Consider the following 18,838-nt stretch of genomic DNA (forward strand, 5'->3'; position numbering starts at 1 on the left):
TGTCTGTCTGTCTGTCTGTCCGTCTGTCCGTCTGTCTGTCCGTCCGTATGTCACAGCCACTTTTCTCCGAAACTATAAGAACTATACTGTTGAAACTTGGTAAGTAGATGTATTCTGTGAACCGCATTAAGATTTTCACACAAAAATAGAAAAAAAAAACAATAAATTTTTGGGGTTCCCCATACTTCGAACTGAAACTCAAAAATTTTTTTTTCATTAAACCCATACGTGTGGGGTATCTATGGATAGGTCTTCAAAAATGATATTGAGGTTTCTAATATCATTTTTTTCTAAACTGAATAGTTTGCGCGAGAGACACTTTCAAAGTGGTAAAATGTGTGTCCCCCCCCCCTGTAACTTCTAAAATAAGAGAATGATAAAACTAAAAAAAATATATGATGTACATTACCATGTAAACTTCCACCGAAAATTGGTTTGAACGAGATCTAGTAAGTAGTTTTTTTTTATACGTCTTAAATCGCCTAAATACGGAACCCTTCATGGGCGAGTCCGACTCGCACTTGGCCGCTTTTTTATTTAAAAAAATCCTTTCGGCCGCGTATGTAACCGAGTTTTGTAATCAGGTACAATATAAGAAAATTTACTCTTTTCTCATAATCCAGTTACAAACCAGTAAAAATATTTAGAGACTTAGAAATATTTTAAATAGTTACCATAAAAGAATTCCTGTTCTAGTTTTGTATTTCGCTAAGTTACCTAAAAATACCTTTAACATAAGAAAATGTACTCTTTTCTCATAACCAGTTACAAACCAGTAAAAATATTTAGAGACTTATAAATATTTTAAATAGTTACCATAAAATAATTTCTGTTCTTGTTTTGTATTTCGCTAAGTTACCTAAAAATACCTTTAATTCTTATTTTGTAACAAAACTTTTCACCCTTTCGATATAGAAAATTGAACTAATATAACTTGTTAAGTTTGAAAGTAATTTATTTGAAGTACTACGTTGAATATGTAGAGTTAATGGATCCCCATTCTCTTGCCGGTGAGTATACATAATTATTGTCAATGGCGATGAGAAAACTTGGGAATTTCTTTACGTAATGTTTCCTCGTATTTAACAAAATTTGGCTCAACAAATCAATGCGAAGCAGTGTTGAGGTGCAACTTTTGTATCTTAAGGCGTGATATTAGATATGCAGGTAAGGACCTATTTATGTAATGACAATATTTTCTATATTATTAGATGAGTAATTTTTTTTTGCTAGCCTATAATGGTGTCCTACTGCTGGGCAAAGACCTCTAAGGTAAATATAAAACTACTTAATTAAAAATTTGTTATAATCGAATAAGTATATGTATTTACGTATTACGGCAACGGGTTAAATAAAGTCTGAAGAGTAAAATTATTATTATTACAATGAAATATTCTTAGTTTGTAACTTTACGTAACGAGAATAGATAAAACTTTCTTCTTTTGTAACCTAACAGCGGTTACAAAAATGGCCGAGAATGTTAGAGTTTGTAACTGGTTATGAGAAAAGAGTAAATTTTCTTATTTTGTATTTGGTTTCAAAACTCGATTACATACGCGGCCGAAAGGAAAAAAATACAGTTTCCTACGAAGTAACATAATATCAACAAATGGACAGCGCTATGTCGTGACCTAATTGGATTCCATTGTCATTGTGTACCTATTTATAAAGTAACGTATTAAATGATTTACTTGTAGAGCAGTAATACTAATCCAATAAAAATAATATTCGAATTTTTATGATCTAGATAAACTTAATATTACGTTGCAATAGGTAATAAAATGCAGCATTATTCAAACAGCTCACATCTGCTGCTGACTGTATTTGCTGGCAGATAGTGTGAACCAGCAAAGTAGGAACTTTTGCAATTGAAACTCCAGCATTATAATCTGCGCGGAACGGGCTGTTTTTGCCGCAGTCCGACCATTAAACTCTGTATCTACCGCGAACACTCGCCGAGTCTGGTAAGCAAGAAACATTGATTCTGTATCTTATTAAATTTATGATTGTTGTCGTTTTTTAGGAACGTAAAGTAGGCGACGGCTTATTTACAAACATATCTAATATTCTCAGCATTTGTTACTCATTGTTTCCTTATGGTTTTGACTAAAACGTTTGTGAATATAGTACGGTTGTGTGATTTTTTTGTTTAGAATAATTAAAACCCGGCAGGTATACACACGTTACCTAATTCTATTATTTCTATCGCTTTTCCAAATTATCCTTGACAATACATACATTGATACATACATATATTATACAGGTAGGTTCACAACCGAATGGAGTCCAAACATATATTAAAAAAAAAAACGATTGCTAAGTACAACATCCATAAATAGCCCATTTTAGAGTTATAAATAACAAACGAGTACTCAGATGATGATTGGCACAGTCCCGTTCGTTAGTTATTCACCGAGCTTTAAAGAACTAAAGCTATCGAGGAAACTCGTCGAAATGAATATTAGTTTCGTCTTATCTTTGACATAAGTTCAAAGGATCAGCATACCCATAACTCATAAGATTATTGTCCCTCTTCTTCAAAAGTGCGTTTCGGTATCTAGGATTTTTTGTGAAGTAAACACAAACGGACTTACTCAAATATAACAGTTTTAATCTTAACCCGCCGCCCCAAATCTTTATAACGCAAATAAAATCACAACCTTTGTTATTGCTTCAACTATTCAAGCTACTGATAACCTATCGAAAAAAGTGGCGAAACCGTTGGAATCGGCCAATATTGAGGTTCCGTACAATCGTAAGGCGGCGCGCATGACGGTCGTAAAAAATGTGAATGGCATATTGAAATATTTCGCGCGACCCTTGGCTCCCAATTTTCTTTCTGCTTCGTCTAACTCTGATATAAGTCGACCAAGCGGCTACAGACCGTTTGTATATTTATGACATCTCATTATATTGATTTATAGCATGGTAGGTATGATGTAAAATCCATATTAAGTACCTAATTTATTACATATTTGATTGGTGATTCATTTAAATATTTAAATAAAGAAAACATAGTGTCAAATTTAAATTAACTGCCTCTTTTGGAATCAGTCCTTTTTTAAAAATACATACAATGAATGAAAGCTAATACATAATAATTATATGTAATTTAGGTACCTACACTAATAAATATTATTTAAGTTTCAGGAATCCTTATTAGCCTTATTAGGATATAATATTTTTTTACGATCTTTAAATATTAGGAAATATTTTTTTACACACGGTTAGAGAAATCAATAGTTTTAACTTTCTAGGTGGTTATCGCTAATATGTAGGTACTTAGGTGGTATTTCTAAAAAAGTTTGAAAGAGTTTATGATGTTACTTTAAAAATACCTACTTATCGAGTGATTTTTCAATTACTGTATAAGCTATATAATACGAACGGACGGATATAAGATAGATAATCTCCTTTTGATCTTTTGAAGCCCTTGTGCTGTGCCAAATATACAAAAAACTCGCAAACGTAAACAGAAATGCAAAGTAAGGTTGCTTAAAAAGAAAATGGGGTAATTTCGGCAACGCAATCTCATAAAATTATTTAAACGCTTAGTAATAAAAACAGGCATACGACTGCTATAAAAGATCTTAATTGCGTGTGGAAATACTGGAAATACTGTGGGAGAGTGAGATTCTTTCAACGTCTAACTAAACAATGAAACCGGTGGTAAAACATTTGAAGAAGGAATAGGAGGTCTATAACATTGATACTAAGCCTAGGGGAAGTAATTATTGCCGTTATTTTAGCGTAGAGGAGAAGATTTCGACATACGAAAGCATTTTTGCCTAGCTGAAACATAAACTTTCGCTAACGTTACGCTTGGTCAAATATGTGACTTCTAAAACTGCAGTAAAATTTAGCAGTAACAGTACAGTAGTACAGTAAAGGAATTGCTTTAACTTGTGCTAACCATTTTTCATTTCGTAATACAAAGGACTTTTCTAATACAAAATAATGCAATTCCAAAAAGAAACAAAAACAGAAAAAATCGTATTCTTTCTTCTCGTCTGTTTAAAAACGAGGATGATTTGAATACTTTGTCAAAATTAAATGAGACTTTCGAGCATCGAGATCAAAAGCTTTGCAGATGAGTAAGTTTGGCAGTATAATAAGTATTATTTGTGAAACGAAAGTTAAACAAAAAAAACCGGTATTGTGGATGATATTTGTATATAACTATGCATAGGTAGGTAATGCTTATTTAATATGGATAATAGTACCTACATATTATCTTTGTTAGCAATGCAGATAATTTTCTAAGCAGAATATAAAACAAACAATAATAATAACCATAACCGTGATTTGAAAATTGTCATTAGGTATATTATGTAGTAAAGAAAAAACTTCTACTAACTTCTACTAAGTAATAATTATTAGTACTTTAAAAATATTAAGGTAGGTAGGATGCGAGGTTGGCCTAGGCCAATGGCACCTTTTCCTATGAGTCTGGTCCGAGACCGCGTGATGCTTGCTAGTAAATATGTATATCTCTCTCACTATCAAATATTACGAATTGTGTTCCTCTGTAGTTGCTGAAAGCACGAAATAAGTGAAATTATTCCCCGCAAAAACTAAAGCACTTTATCAAATTTTGTCTGTCTGTAATAAAAATATAAAAAATAAACGGGTCAAGTGGGAGTCAGAGTGGTGCTTCGTACTTCGCATCGTTATACAACAAAAAAAAAAAGCGGCCAAGTGCGAGTCGGACTCGCCCATGAAGGGTTCCGTAAATTATAACGTATTAAAAAAAATGCTTACTAGATCTCGTTCAAACCAATTTTCGGTGGAAGTTTGCATGGTAATGTACATCATATATTTTTTTCAGTTTTATCATTCTCATATTTTAGAAGTTACCCGGACACACACATTTTACCACTTTGGAAGTGTCTCTCGCGCAAACTATTCAGTTTAGAAAAAAATTATATTAGAAACCTCAATATCATTTTTTGAGTTTCAGTTCTAAGTATGGGGTAGCCCCAAAATTTATTGGTTTTTTTTTCTATTTTTGTGTGAAAATCTTAATCAGAATACATCTACTTACCAAGTTTCAACAGTATAGTTCTTGTAGTTTCGGAAAAAAGTGGCTGTGACATACGGACGGACAGACAGACAGACATGACGAATCCATAAGGGTTCCGTTTTTTGCCATTTGGCTACGGAACCCTAAAAACGAACAGACAGCGCAGGTCATCGTTCCATTTGTCACCCTTTAGTTAAACACGCTTCCCTTGGGATACCCCATATCAACACCAGCAAAAGTATAACATAAACCATTAAAGTAAAACAGACAAAGGAACCCGCCGTGGCTAAAAGCAAAACGCTATCGCCACAAATCACCATTAAAAGGCCCTGAAAAACTAAGCAGAGTCCCAAATGCACACTAATCGTTACCTAGCCGCGCTAAGCCGCACCGACACGGAGTATGTGCATTAGTAGGTACCGTAGGGTTAGATGTAGATCTGCAAGCCCGTGCGAGGGATTTGCGAAATTTATTCGCCCGCGTTGACTACATCCCCTGGTCCTACGATGTAACGTCATGTTATGGAAGTGACTTGATAGTTAAAAAATATTTTATTTGAAGAGACCCGTAGCCGGACACGCGGAAACAGAATAACTGTGGCTAGTTAGGTAACTTACTTTTTTCGATTGAGAAGCGCTATAGAAACATTATTTTGTTAAAATAAGCAATGAAGCACGTTTTCTTATTTTGTTTATAATAATTAATATTAAGGTGGCATCAGCCAGCAAAGTTTTTGAAAGATCGTAGCGGTTTTTAGATCATAAAACGGTTGTCAAGAAATATGATCAGCAATCTTATAATTTAATTAATAGCATATAAATTAAGTAACTTTCGATCGATAGAAAACGATCAAGGTCATAAATTAATTACTTATACATGAAAAATTAATTTACAATTTTTTCACAGTTACAACTACTTTTTTTATTACAACTATAATGGGTATTTTTCACATAGCTTGGTACGGTAACAGCTGTCATCTCAGTACAATTCTGCATTCTAAGGTTATAAATTATACTCGCTCTCCCTGGCAAATAGGAAGGAAAAATAACATAACTAATGCATAATAAAAAAAAGAATATGAATTGGACAACGAATACGATAATGTATTTAGGTACGAGTACATATCTACTAGTATTTTGCATATGACATTAAAATAAGCGAAAGTAATTTTAGCGGCAATAAAGGCTGATCATAAAAATCAGTTGAATAACTCTAAAATAGATATCAATGCCTTTTTTCCGTATCGCTATACAGCGAGGAAATACGGCCAGCCTTCTGGGTACCCTGCCCGTTGACGCCAATTTAGGTCAAATCTTTTACCTATAGGTTAAGTATTTAGTAACTTTTATTATGTTAGTTTTTAGTTCTGTACTGTATGTTAATAAATAACATGTTTCCGTATAATTATTTTTCTATACCACTTCCACGAACTCTTTCTCGTGGTCGGTCCCAAAGCGCCCATTTTCCGTCGCATGTACTCGTTTCGATTACATTGACGTCATGGTCTCGCTACAAAAAGATAGGTATTGGCTCCTAATGTGGGCTTGAGGCTGGGGAGGACGTAACTTATTCACGGATAATAAAAATGTACACTTTCGATTTTAAGGTCGAACCTTACCTTACGTTAAGAGGTAATTACGTTTGTAACGGATGGTTTGGATATGGGAGAGTATTCTCGAGTATTTTCGGCAATATTATTGTCGTTGAGACCTCTTCAAGTTGTGGACTAATGAATAGAAATCCTAATAGGAAAATATGAATATAAACCTAGCTGTTTAAGAACTTCCATTTAACTTTTACATAAATATTTTGATTTTTTGTTGTACCCAAAGACCTATTATATTTTTATGATATTTATGAGTGGTGGTGACATTCGCCCTCTTCATGACATTAGGTACAGTAAAGTGTAAAAATATGGGTGCTACAATGATTATACTTTTATAATTTGTAAAAATTTACTTACATTTAAAAAGGGATGTGTTTATCATAATTTTAATAAAACTATCATACACTTGCCATAATACCATTTCATTTACATATTTATAATTACTTGTTATAATGTAATTAATTATTATACGTTGCTCATCATCGGCGGGACAGCAATATAAAAATGCACGTGCAATAGAGATAGGAAAAGGCGTGTCAATGTACAGAAATCTTTGTGTTTAACGTCCTTATTTTAGCAACATACTTCAAAAACAAGTTGAGTGTTTTCAACCGTTTTACCCAAAAATATTCTAGTACTTACTTACCTACGGCTCCGGGGGGAACAACCACTTGACAAGTACACGTAGGTACCATAAGTCACTGAGAGTGTCAAAACTGACATTATACGCTAACGTCTACGTAATTTACTTTCTATACATCTCGCTTGCACTAATATGTGAGTACAAGCGAGATGCATAGAAAGTAAGTTACGTTCTCGATAGCGTTTATGTCAATGCCAAACTGGTGGTAGCCACAAAGTTGTTTCACCTTATATTTTTTCTAAACCTGCATTAACTACGGGTATAAAAAGTTACATCATTTGGGTGGGATTATAACTCATCTTCCTCGCGTTGTCCCGGCATTTTGCCACGGCTCATGGGAGCCTGGGGTCCGCTTGGCAACTTATCCCAGTAATTGGCGTGGACACTAGTTTTTACGCGACTGCCATCTGACCTTCCAACCCAGAGGGTAAACCCGTATTGGGATTAGTCCGGATTCCTCACGATGTTTTCTTTCACCGTAAAGCGACTGGTAAATATCAAATGATATTTCGTACATAAGTTCCGAAAAACTCATTGGTAGGAGTCGGGGTTTGAACCCGCGACCTCCGGATTGCAAGTCGTACGCTCTTACCACTAGGCCACCCGCGCTTCCGGGTGGGATTATAACTACTACTTAAAGTTAAATAGTTGGAATAATACTTCTGATTCAGTAAAAGCAAGCTCCGCAGGCGTTAACTTTCGATAGGCTATCTCAAACAACAGCAGCACACAGACCGACAGCCGAGGAACGAGTTGCGAACTAATAAAATACGGGCGAAGCGTACCTAAATCACTGAGATCGATTCTGGGATAGTAATCAGGATAGGAGTTGCTGTTTCAAGTTGGAAAGAGAAACAATACCAAATTAACAAATGTATTAAAATCACCTTTGTATTACCAAAATTACAATACGTTAAAACTCTTTCCTATTACTAGGTACTTAGATTTATTGACACACATATGGCTAAAGCAATTCATTGAAATAAAGCAGCATAAATAGTTATTTCTCAAATACCTACCTTAATTACAAATCATAATCTCTGTAAGCTTAATTATAATAAGCGTAAGCTGATTATAGCAGGTATAGTAATACTAATAACTGTCGGGTCTACGTCCATGCATGATTTGGACATAGTGATGACTCTAACCTGACCTATATCCATATCAAATCACACTCACGAGAAAAAAAAGGGTGGTCAGCGTTTTCGGCCACGTGACATAAAGTTAATAATAGTACAATTTTAATTTTGAAATTAAAAATCAGTCATACGGTTTTATAACTTATATAGTTGGTATCAAATTCGTATATTCGTGTCGTATATTCAAATAGTATTAATTTTGTTAAAAACTATACACTTAAATAACTTATTTTCATAATTACATTTTAATAGATGAAACTCCCGTACGAAAATAAAAATCACCGATACGTTTTATTTTCACCATCTAAATTTTATCAAGCTGGACATTAGTAGATATTATTTATTAATGTAACGACAGCCCAAAAACGTTATCATCACTACATTGACGAGGCGTAAAGTGAATAACCAGACGTGAAATTAATTAATTTTAATTGTTTGTTGGTGTCGGCAAAAGAACGCCGGATTATAAAAGCGGTATATTGAACAAGAGATAATTGGGCTAGTCTGATATTTCAGCATGATTAATAACATTAATAAATCAACCCAAAATCCCAGCCTTAATGTGAAAATAAAAACGACAATTTAGATTTTATTCAAGATGGAATATATTTTAAATATTTTAGAAGCTTTGATAGCATCTAAGACGTAATTCAAGATAATATTTAGTGAAATTCCATAATTACAAGGGACATAGATATAAGTATAGGACGTAGGTACAATATCTATATCATTCATTGGCCTTAGCGTCTAATGCAGACGATTTATGGTGTAAAATCGGAGAAATATCCTATTACACCGCCTGGGACAATATTAAGGAAACGCAGGGATGCCCAGCACCTGCATTATCCTCTCGGCTTAGGAAAGGCGAGCCAATACGTGTGGAGACAGGTCAGCTGCAGGAATCTGCCGCTTATTTCAGGTTGGACCCTACTCGCGCCTTACGGAAACTCCATTCCGGGTTTTATTTTGGAGTATCCTTCTCCTAGCCTTCTCCTACCAAATAAGGGTCGGCTAGTATTTTTATGTTAATAGATAGACATAGATATACATTATTATAATTCAATTATATCCTAAATTACAATTATAAGATAACTAGAAATAAAATAAAAAAACACAAACTAGATACCTATAAAATAAAATAAAACACAAACTACCTATAAACTTACCTACCTATAAACCAATTATAAAAAGAACACCCCATCCAACAAATCTGTCTGCGGCATGGACCCCATGTCACTGGCGGCAGAAGATACGTATACACTGAAAACATCCATAACTCAGAAACAAATATCTGTTATTTTATGTTTGCGCAACCGTGTCTTTACTAGGCTGAAATGGAAAATTGGGATGAAAACTTGAAAAGAAAACCAAAACCTAAGTTTTAAGAAAAATTCAATCTAGCCTCCGTAGTCGTCGGAGTAATTAAGTTTGAAACGCAACTCAAATAAATCCCACAGTCCATTCTGTCGGACCGCACTGCACTAATTGTGCACACAACTGCATTTGCAGGATTCGCAGGATACCGTCAGTCAACATTCATTTAGTCGAGAGATCGTTTAACAGCTTCTGTAATACTGGTAATACCTAGTCATCATTTAAATTTGTGTTTTAACTCAAATGTTCCTGTCATTTTGTAAGTTCAAACATTAGTTCAACAACGCCTTACTTAGTACTCGTTGTACGAGGTCCAAAAATAACACCACACTGTATAAAACCACCACTTTATTTACTATTTACTACGACTACTACACACTGTATATAACACTCACTGCTTGATTTAATTTTGAACTGACGGCCTATTGTTCCTCGGACCCTATATTAAACCCAGAAAAATCTTAACACCGCGTTGTAGAAAGTACGCGTTGGGAACAAAGTGCCATCTTTTGACTTATTTGGTAATTAATTTTTTTTCTCCAATATGCTCGGAAATGTTCACCTTATTGTAGCAAAAATAGTACGGGAAGTTCTTCGTTATTGTCAAACTCTAATTAAAAAAAATCAAACTATCGCTGTCCTGTTCTAGCGGACGGGAATGAAAAAAACACTACAGTAATAACTTAAACTGTAGTGTTTTTTACTTTTTTAAAATAAATCGACCCGCGTCTACACGACCCGATCAGCTATCATTTCAAGCTATAGGATAGAGTGAGATAGTAAGATAAACGACCTTACTTGTCTCGTTCTTACAAGACCGTTGTGCTCGTGTATGATCGTGCGAATACTGCTTAATAAAATCAAAGATTATTTTTATATTTTTTTAAGGATCTCATCCGTGTTCATAAAGCTTATATAGTTTGTCAAAGGACTTTCTCATTTCAAACATAGACAGAGAGAATCATACTATTTTTGTCTTACACTAGTACTAATAGCACCCAAAAGAAAAGGATGGGTATAGTTTTCCTGGTTCTTACTGACTGACAAATTGGTTTGACCAACTATATTGCACAATTATATTGAATGAACGAATATTGAATAGTACTGACTGGCAGAATAAGTTTGTACCCTTAACTTTTAAAAATTAATTAAAGAGGGAAATTGTTTTTGACATTTTTGATGTGAAGGTTCGATTTGAGTGATGCTTGATGCTTAAATAATTATTATTTTACCTTATTTCCTCGCATATTTGGAGAAAAGCACTATATATGCCTCGGCAGGAATAGCAATTCGTGGATTCGTCTTCTTTGTCGGACTCCGCTTCGCGTCGTCCGGCAAAATCGAAACTCATCCACGAATTGCCCTTTCCCGGCCTCTGCAATAATGTACTATTAACAACAAATAGCTAAATTGTGACTTTAAATGCAAAATATTACACACACGTTATTCCAAATAATTTTACAAATATTTTAGTGTTAATTGCCATCAAAAATAACCATAATAAATTTCCAAAATCGCTACTACTAACGCCATCTATTGGTGAATTAAGTCAAACTGTGAAGTACTAGAGAAATTCATAAGATTAAAATATACGCTTTCAACACTCGTAATGACATTATCCGTATCACTATCACTACATAGTATAAAACAAAGTCGCTTTCCGCTGTTTGTCTGTCTGTATGTATGCTTAGATCTTTAAAACTACGCAACGGATTTTGTTGCGTTTTTTTTTTAAATAGCAAAAGTGATTCAAGAGGAAGGTTTATGTATAATTTGTTAACCCGTGAGAAGCGGGGGCGGGTCGCTAGTAATGTATGTTACATAGTCTTGGCCCATTCCACCCTATTGAATAATATGACATTTCTCGCTGAAATATTGGTGATATTTACATGTATTTACACGCATTTGCAAATGCGCTCAAGATACACTATGTGTAGTGTCAAGTCAGTACTAAATCCAGTTCAAATAAGTCTCCAGTACAAAAAACAAATATAACCAATAAACAGTTCTTGAAGTACCTAAATTGTATAATACAAACATGCCCTAAATCTTTTTGATAATTTCTAGTTACCTACTCGTACTGTAAAACTGTTTTTTTTTTCCTGTAAAAGTCTCTTATAATTTTCTACTAAAACCACCCAGGAATAAATATTCATAGATTCTTTGGAGACGGCAATTTAAGTCACTTACTTAGTTTGTTTTGAGTACTTTAAGTACTCTTGAGTTATCTTTAGTTCTTCAGTAGGCTTATTTGTTTAACATTGACTAGAGACTTGATTCAATGCTTCATTAATTGTTGTTGATTTATGCACTGATTCCATTAGTTTGGATTTAATCGTCAATGTTTGCCGTTCAGAAGAGATTTGTCCTTAAAGGTAAGTACCTATTATAAAATATCTACTGTATAAGACAAATTTATAGTTTACTTTGCGTGTCTCTTAAATAAAGCATCGTGTTTCTGGTGTGAGACGTGAGTGTTTTATGGTTTTATATAACACCTCATTTGTGTCAATACACAAGTGTATGTTAGGCGTTTTATTATTTTCTCTTGTAATCGTTCGCTTTTCTTTAAAAGTCTGTTGCAGTGTCACAAAACAACTACTTGATTACTCCTTGCTTCTTGACCGCTTTTCAAGCAATTCAAATTTACTGAAACCTAATTAGTGAGCTAGAAATCCACGTTCTGGGGCCTAGAATGCAAGCCATCCCAGTCAAACAAAGGAAGGAATTTCCGTTCTAAACCTGCGCTGCGTCCTAATTATGCACGAAACGCGCCGACGCATTGAGTGTTCTGTTTCACGTTAGTGCGATGACGGGGTAAACGTTGAAAGGCTCACATCAAAACTTTTTTTATGATTCGTTACTTGAACGTTTAAGTAAATAGTGTTTCTACAAAAAAGACAATAGGATTTATAATATTTTAAAGCAAAGAGAGGCAAAAAACCCATGGCCAAGCACCGGTTCATGGTCATAATCTTTGTAACAAAAAAAAACAGAGACTTTTTGAGTTATCAGTGAAATAGGTCATTAAATATAAGTTAAAACATAACTTTTACTTAATCTGTGATCACCCTTTTTATTTGGGTAATATTGTTTTTTTTTTCTATCGATATTCAGATTTTATTTAGACATGAATAATAATATTGTTGTACATATTTGTTTGTTTGGGTGATATCGTCTTTTATCTCTTTTCACCGACACAGCCTATGCCATAGGCGATTAAAAACCGATCCAAAACCGGATTTATGTAGAATTTTGAAACGCAATTTGCCGTTAGAGGCGGTGCACCTCCCTGCAGCGCGCGATGAGGCGAGAGACCTGCGAGATCCATTTAGGTAATTGATACGCGCGCCTCGTCAATTTAACGATGGTTCACTTCGTTTACATTGCAGTTGCAATCAGAATAATTATGGACATGTGTTAGATGTTGAAAATCAGAATCATTTAACTTTAGGTATAACTGGTAGAGAGCTTTGCTGAATGGCAACAAGGTAAGCGAAAAGAATTGACAAGTTTCTCTTGGAAACTGATTTTTCATAAAGTGGCATTGCTGATAAACCTGAAGATCATTAAATTATGGCATACCTACTACTTTATATTTGAAGTCGGTTTTTTTTTCTTCTCTCACAGCCAAAATTTAGAATTTCAGTAGGCTAGAAGATATATTAATAGTAACATAACGGAAACTAATTTTTATACTAAACTAACTAATAATTAAACTGATAATTATTTATCCTGCAGGGTAGTGATTGCTGCCGTAAGACCAGACCGACCTTGACCTATACGTTACCTAAGCGTGCAAGAATATCAGTCTCTCACAAGTATATTGCACTGAATTCTTCCTCAAAGCTGTCATTTCAAGCTTTTTCACTTTGCTCATTGTTCACTTGCAACAAAGCTCGCTGTTGTTTTTGTTTGCCATAGCTATTGTCACCGTCTTATCAATGTTAGGTCCAGCACATAAATGTTACCGGAATATTTCAGTTTTGTTTCAAGCACAGTTTGATGCCTTTGGATTGCAAGGTGCAGGGGAAAATATCACTTATTATTTTTCATTTGTAGCCGACATTTCTATTTATCGTAACAATTAATAATATTTTAATAGTACCTACCCAGTTTTACATTGCAACGCTTGTGGTTCGAAAAGTGGAATCGTTGCGATGGTTTCAAGGCGGCCAAGTGCGAGTCGGACTCGCCCATGAAGGGTTCCGTATTTAGGGGATTTATGACGTATTAAAAAAAACTACATACTAGATCTCGTTCAAACCAATTTTCGGTGGAAGTTTGCATGGTAATGTACATCATAATAATTTTTTTTTTAGTTTTATAATTCTCTTATTTTAGAAGTTGCAGGGGGGGGGGACACACATTTTACCACTTTGGAAGTGTCTCTCGCGCAAACTATTCAGTTTAGAAAAAAATTATATTAGAAACTTCAATAAGTATCATTTTTCTATTTTTGTTTGAAAATCTTAATGCGGTTCACAGAATACATCTACTTACCAAGTTTCAACAGTATAGTTCTTATAGTTGCGGAAAAAAGTGGCTGTGATATACGGACGGACAGACGGACAGACGGACAGACAGACAGACAGACAGACGGACAGACATGACGAATCCATAAGGGTTCCGTTTTTTGCCATTTGGCTACGAAACCCTAAAACATACGCTCACTCTCTGCAGCTAGTACACACCACACGGATCCGATGTTTAGCGTTTCCATGCAGTGCTAAATTGGACAGAGGCGAACATCCATTACACATGCACACATGCCTAAGGGTCGAGGCATAGGCACGCGATACCTGTAACGCTTGAACTGCTCACTAATTCGAGCAAAACTAGTTATAGATAGGTGTACCCGGTTGGTTTCAGTTAATTGTAATAACTTTATGCGGAAGCGATGTTGTAATACGCAGGTAGGCAGGCAGGTTTCTATTGGATTTCGTGTCGGATAAACTTCATATAACAATTTGACCAAGTATGTAGTAGTATAAGCATGTAAGTATGTAGCTTTAAGCTGCCTGTGCATTCACATATAATAATAATTGTTTTTTCTAGTTCTAAATTTCGTTTAGTGACAATACAAATAAAAAGTTACACGTTTTTTTGGCCAAAGTTTGCTAACCACAAAGTGTGAACTCTCGTAGGTGGGTAAAAAAGAAAACTAGATCGCGTCTAATTTGGCTGTTTCATTCTTACTTTTAATAAATCGACTACCTACCAATTTTTAAGTTTATTTTTGTACATCTTAATAAGACTAAAATATTATTACCAAATAAAAACATCGACAATCCTGTTATCGATTAGTATCCCTTCAATGTTAATCATTTTCCATATGAATAACCAGTTAATATTATTTAAATAAATCCTTATTTCACCTTCAATCGTAAATTACCTATAGTAGATAGTGTAGGTACCTATGTTTTGTTATCATCGCATTATTATTGCACTCGTTGCAATAATATTCGAAGTACGTAGTTCAATATTTTCAGCAATTTGTAACTCCACCTTCCCCGACCCGCATGTTGGTTGCTCGCATACATTACACGGTTTATTTTTAATATAGGTAAATCGAGGACAGCAACGTGTCAGGCGAGCTGCTAGTAAATAGTCCGGAAACCTAGCATTGTGGCGTACAGGCGATAATTTTATGTCACGCAATGCGGGCAACAATGAGCCCGTCCGACAAAAGCGAAAGAAACACGTCCTTCTATTGTCCGCTAGGAATTATAATAAATTGCACTTACCTTTACAAATTGAAAACGGTAGTTCATTCGCTGTAACGCTAATGTTCGTTGTGTTGGCTTTAGTGGACTTATTAAGGTAGAAGGTTTATGAAAAATACTCAGCTTAGGTACTTGAACGTAATTTTATTATTTTTATTATTCCCCCTAAAAATTCAAAGTTAAACTTCAAAAGTGATTACCTTTACCCCTTCAAATAGCACTGCAATGCACTCATAGAATATCGCTACAACGTACATACATTCATAACATATTTCCAGCGAGGCCACCGTTCCCGGCGCCCCCGAGCGCGTAATAGTTTGCCAACTCCTGAATAGAGATGCCTCAACAATAACTCTGATAGCACTCACCGCCGAAAAAAACAAAAGAATCCCCGGCCCAATTCACTTGCATTAATCCCGAGCGTCATTGTCTCAAAGATTACGACCCCCGTAACCAAAGTCATAAACAAGAGAACTCATCAAAGACTATGATGTCCCCTCCTTTAAATTTGCCACCTTTCGCGTCACAACAAAGGGGGATAAAAATTCTTATCATGGACTAGAATGGGCGCCGGTAAACAATCTCTGACCTTTTTTGGCTTTCTTTTTGGATGCCATGTAGCCTGTGTTTGCGGGAAATTAGTTGATTGGTTTTGTTTCTAGATGAAGATTTTATTTGCCTTTCGTTTATTGTACATAAGTAACGGTTTTCTTGAACTTACTTTATTAGCATACCTATTACGAGTAAGTAGGTATCAAACGCTGGCCAACAACCTGGCATGCCGAAAATAAATATATTTAAAATTGGTTTTTAGAACCTGTTATTGGAGAAACTAAAGACAGATATCTGTATTGAATTGTGAACATTTTCTCATATTAAGTGTTATTATTTCTTTACGTGGGCAATACTGAAAGTTCTTATAATGAGCGAATTAGAGATATCGCAGTAAAACAAAACCTTTATTGTGTGAATATATTTTATATTATCGTAAACCCTCTATGATGCGTTCAAAACTCGCAAATTACGACCAGCATAAACTGTTTTGATCTCTATCATCAACATATTTATGATCTGCGTAAATCTAATTTTTGGCTAAAAGGCTACATTTTTTTATCGCCCTAATGTAAGTATTCGGTTATTGAGTAACCTACGAAAACATTAAATTAAAAAATCACTCAAATTTCATTGAATTAAGACTATTAAGAGTCCCTTTTCGGAATTATCCACTTTTTTAGTGTTTTTTTTTTCTACAGCGACCACAACTTTATTTTCCTTTTACTCTCAAATTAGATAGGTACATTTTTTTAATTAAAAAAAAACAAAACGCAATGTGGGGTTGCAAGTGAGCATAACGTCAACAGCGAGTGAATTGGCAATTGGTGAGTTAAGATTGTTCTTGACTTCAAGTATGCTACGTCTCACAAATGTATGCTCGTAACGTAGATATTTCCATTTTTTGTTGAAATTAAACACCAAAAGTTACATATTTTGCTAATAAGCAAATTTATTCCTTCAAGAAACATTACACATATTTATTTTAGATTAACGATATGTCAAGAAGTCTTTAAAAAGTCAGAAAATACAATATCTTATCAGGACAATAAAATAAAAAAATGGTACCCAAGCAATTGAAACATTCTTAATAATGATCTCATATATCAAATGATTTCTCACTTAGAGGATAAATAAAATAAAATAATACGAATTCAGGACACCAAGTGCTAAGCATTGTTAATTAAAATATAATGTAACATGTTTCATAAATAATTATAATTTATATTAGTATCATCTATATACATATATACAAAAATGTATTAAACATTTACTTAATTTATATATTACTTTAGAATTCATAATTCACAAAGACTATTTACAAATAATTTTAGTGTTACACCCCAGGTTAAAGTATAAACTATAACAATTAAACTTTATAGCATCACAGTGATTTTATTTTTATTAAAAATTATATTACAAAGTTATTAGAACTTATTATTAATAGCAGAGTCATTTTAACTACTTAAATTTCCTTAATGTATTACACTTATTTATAATAGATTTTCCAAAATTGAGTCGTCCTTCGTATTTCATTCGTAAATTATTATATGTATATATATTATTATTGACTTGTACATAAAATCATTGTAATATTTTTTTATTTACACTATGACATAACTTTATCAGTAACGTTGTATTCTGAAAAACAAAAGAAATGGGTACCTATTTTTTTGTTAAAGAAGATAAAAGTTTGTATTCATAATCTGGTTATGCATTACCTTTACATTTAATTGGATTTATTGTCCTATGTTTCATTTTAAAACCCATTATTAAATAATATTATAAAGTTTACGTAACATTTTGTTGCATAAAATAGTACCTACGTTTCAAGGATAGCAAAAAAAAATAATATCAATAAAAACGCAACATGTAAAGACACAAAATCAGACATACCAACTTATTTAACCTTTATATATTTTTACATTACAGAGCCAAGATATTAAAATTTTGAATATGCAATTGATATGAAAGTGTATTATTACAATATATTATTCATGTCAAAAATTGATATTGTTATTAAAAAAATGGTTTCTTTTTTAAAAATCTATTTGTGTATTTGTTTGTACCTAACTTTGGTTACTGTGTTTGACCTTTGACCAATTTTTATTTATGAATTGTTGTTATGCATTATTTTATCACACTGTGTTTGAGGTTCATAATATGTTACTTAAATCGTTATTTAATTTTTCTTTTTTATGGTATTATGGCGGCAAGAGAAAAATGTACCGTGAAACCCTTTACAGGCAATTCAATTTTATGCTAAAGGCAACAGCATCAGTTTTCATTTTATGTCTACTACGGTTTTGATATTTATTAAATTATTCACGCTTATTGGAGCGAGCTAAATGCATTGCAGACCAACATCAAGGTCGTATCACAGCAATAACTAAACTAGTTGACATCTTAGAATCGGCCTCGAGGCGAGTCTTCGAAAGTTCTTCTTTACGCTTTGCCTATAGTTCGTTTTTTTTAGCATTAGAAATAAGGTAAACAATCTTGATGTGTCTTTTAATTGAAAACCACATTTTAAAAATAAGTTACCTACGGTAAATATGTAACAATTATGAATCTAATACGATCTTTTATAGTCTTCTGCTTTCATAAGTAATAGTTATTGATTTGTTTTTCAATTAAAAGACATGTCAAAATCGCTTACCCTCTTTCAAGTTCTTTCTAATGCTAAAAAAACGAACTATAAACGAAAACTGCTTTAGAATCGGTTCAACACAGAAAAGAGTATATGCCTATTTCTCTAAAATAAATATGATAACA

The 18,838-nt window shown here is 33.7% G+C and overlaps 1 long non-coding RNA gene across 1 annotated transcript; it reads right to left on the reverse strand.

Annotated features, from left to right (window-relative positions):
• Positions 1-11,004: 11,004 nt before the first annotated feature.
• LOC134662537 (uncharacterized) lies at positions 11,005-11,175 on the reverse strand. The gene is made up of 2 exons (XR_010098080.1): positions 11,141-11,175; positions 11,005-11,090 (listed from the first exon to the last, which is right to left on the reverse strand). It is a non-coding gene; the product is annotated as an uncharacterized LOC134662537 (long non-coding RNA).
• Positions 11,176-18,838: the final 7,663 nt, after the last annotated feature.

The sequence above is a fragment of the Cydia amplana genome, chromosome 3 (assembly GCF_948474715.1).
Source record: "Cydia amplana chromosome 3, ilCydAmpl1.1, whole genome shotgun sequence".
Lineage (NCBI taxonomy): Eukaryota > Metazoa > Arthropoda > Insecta > Lepidoptera > Tortricidae > Cydia > Cydia amplana.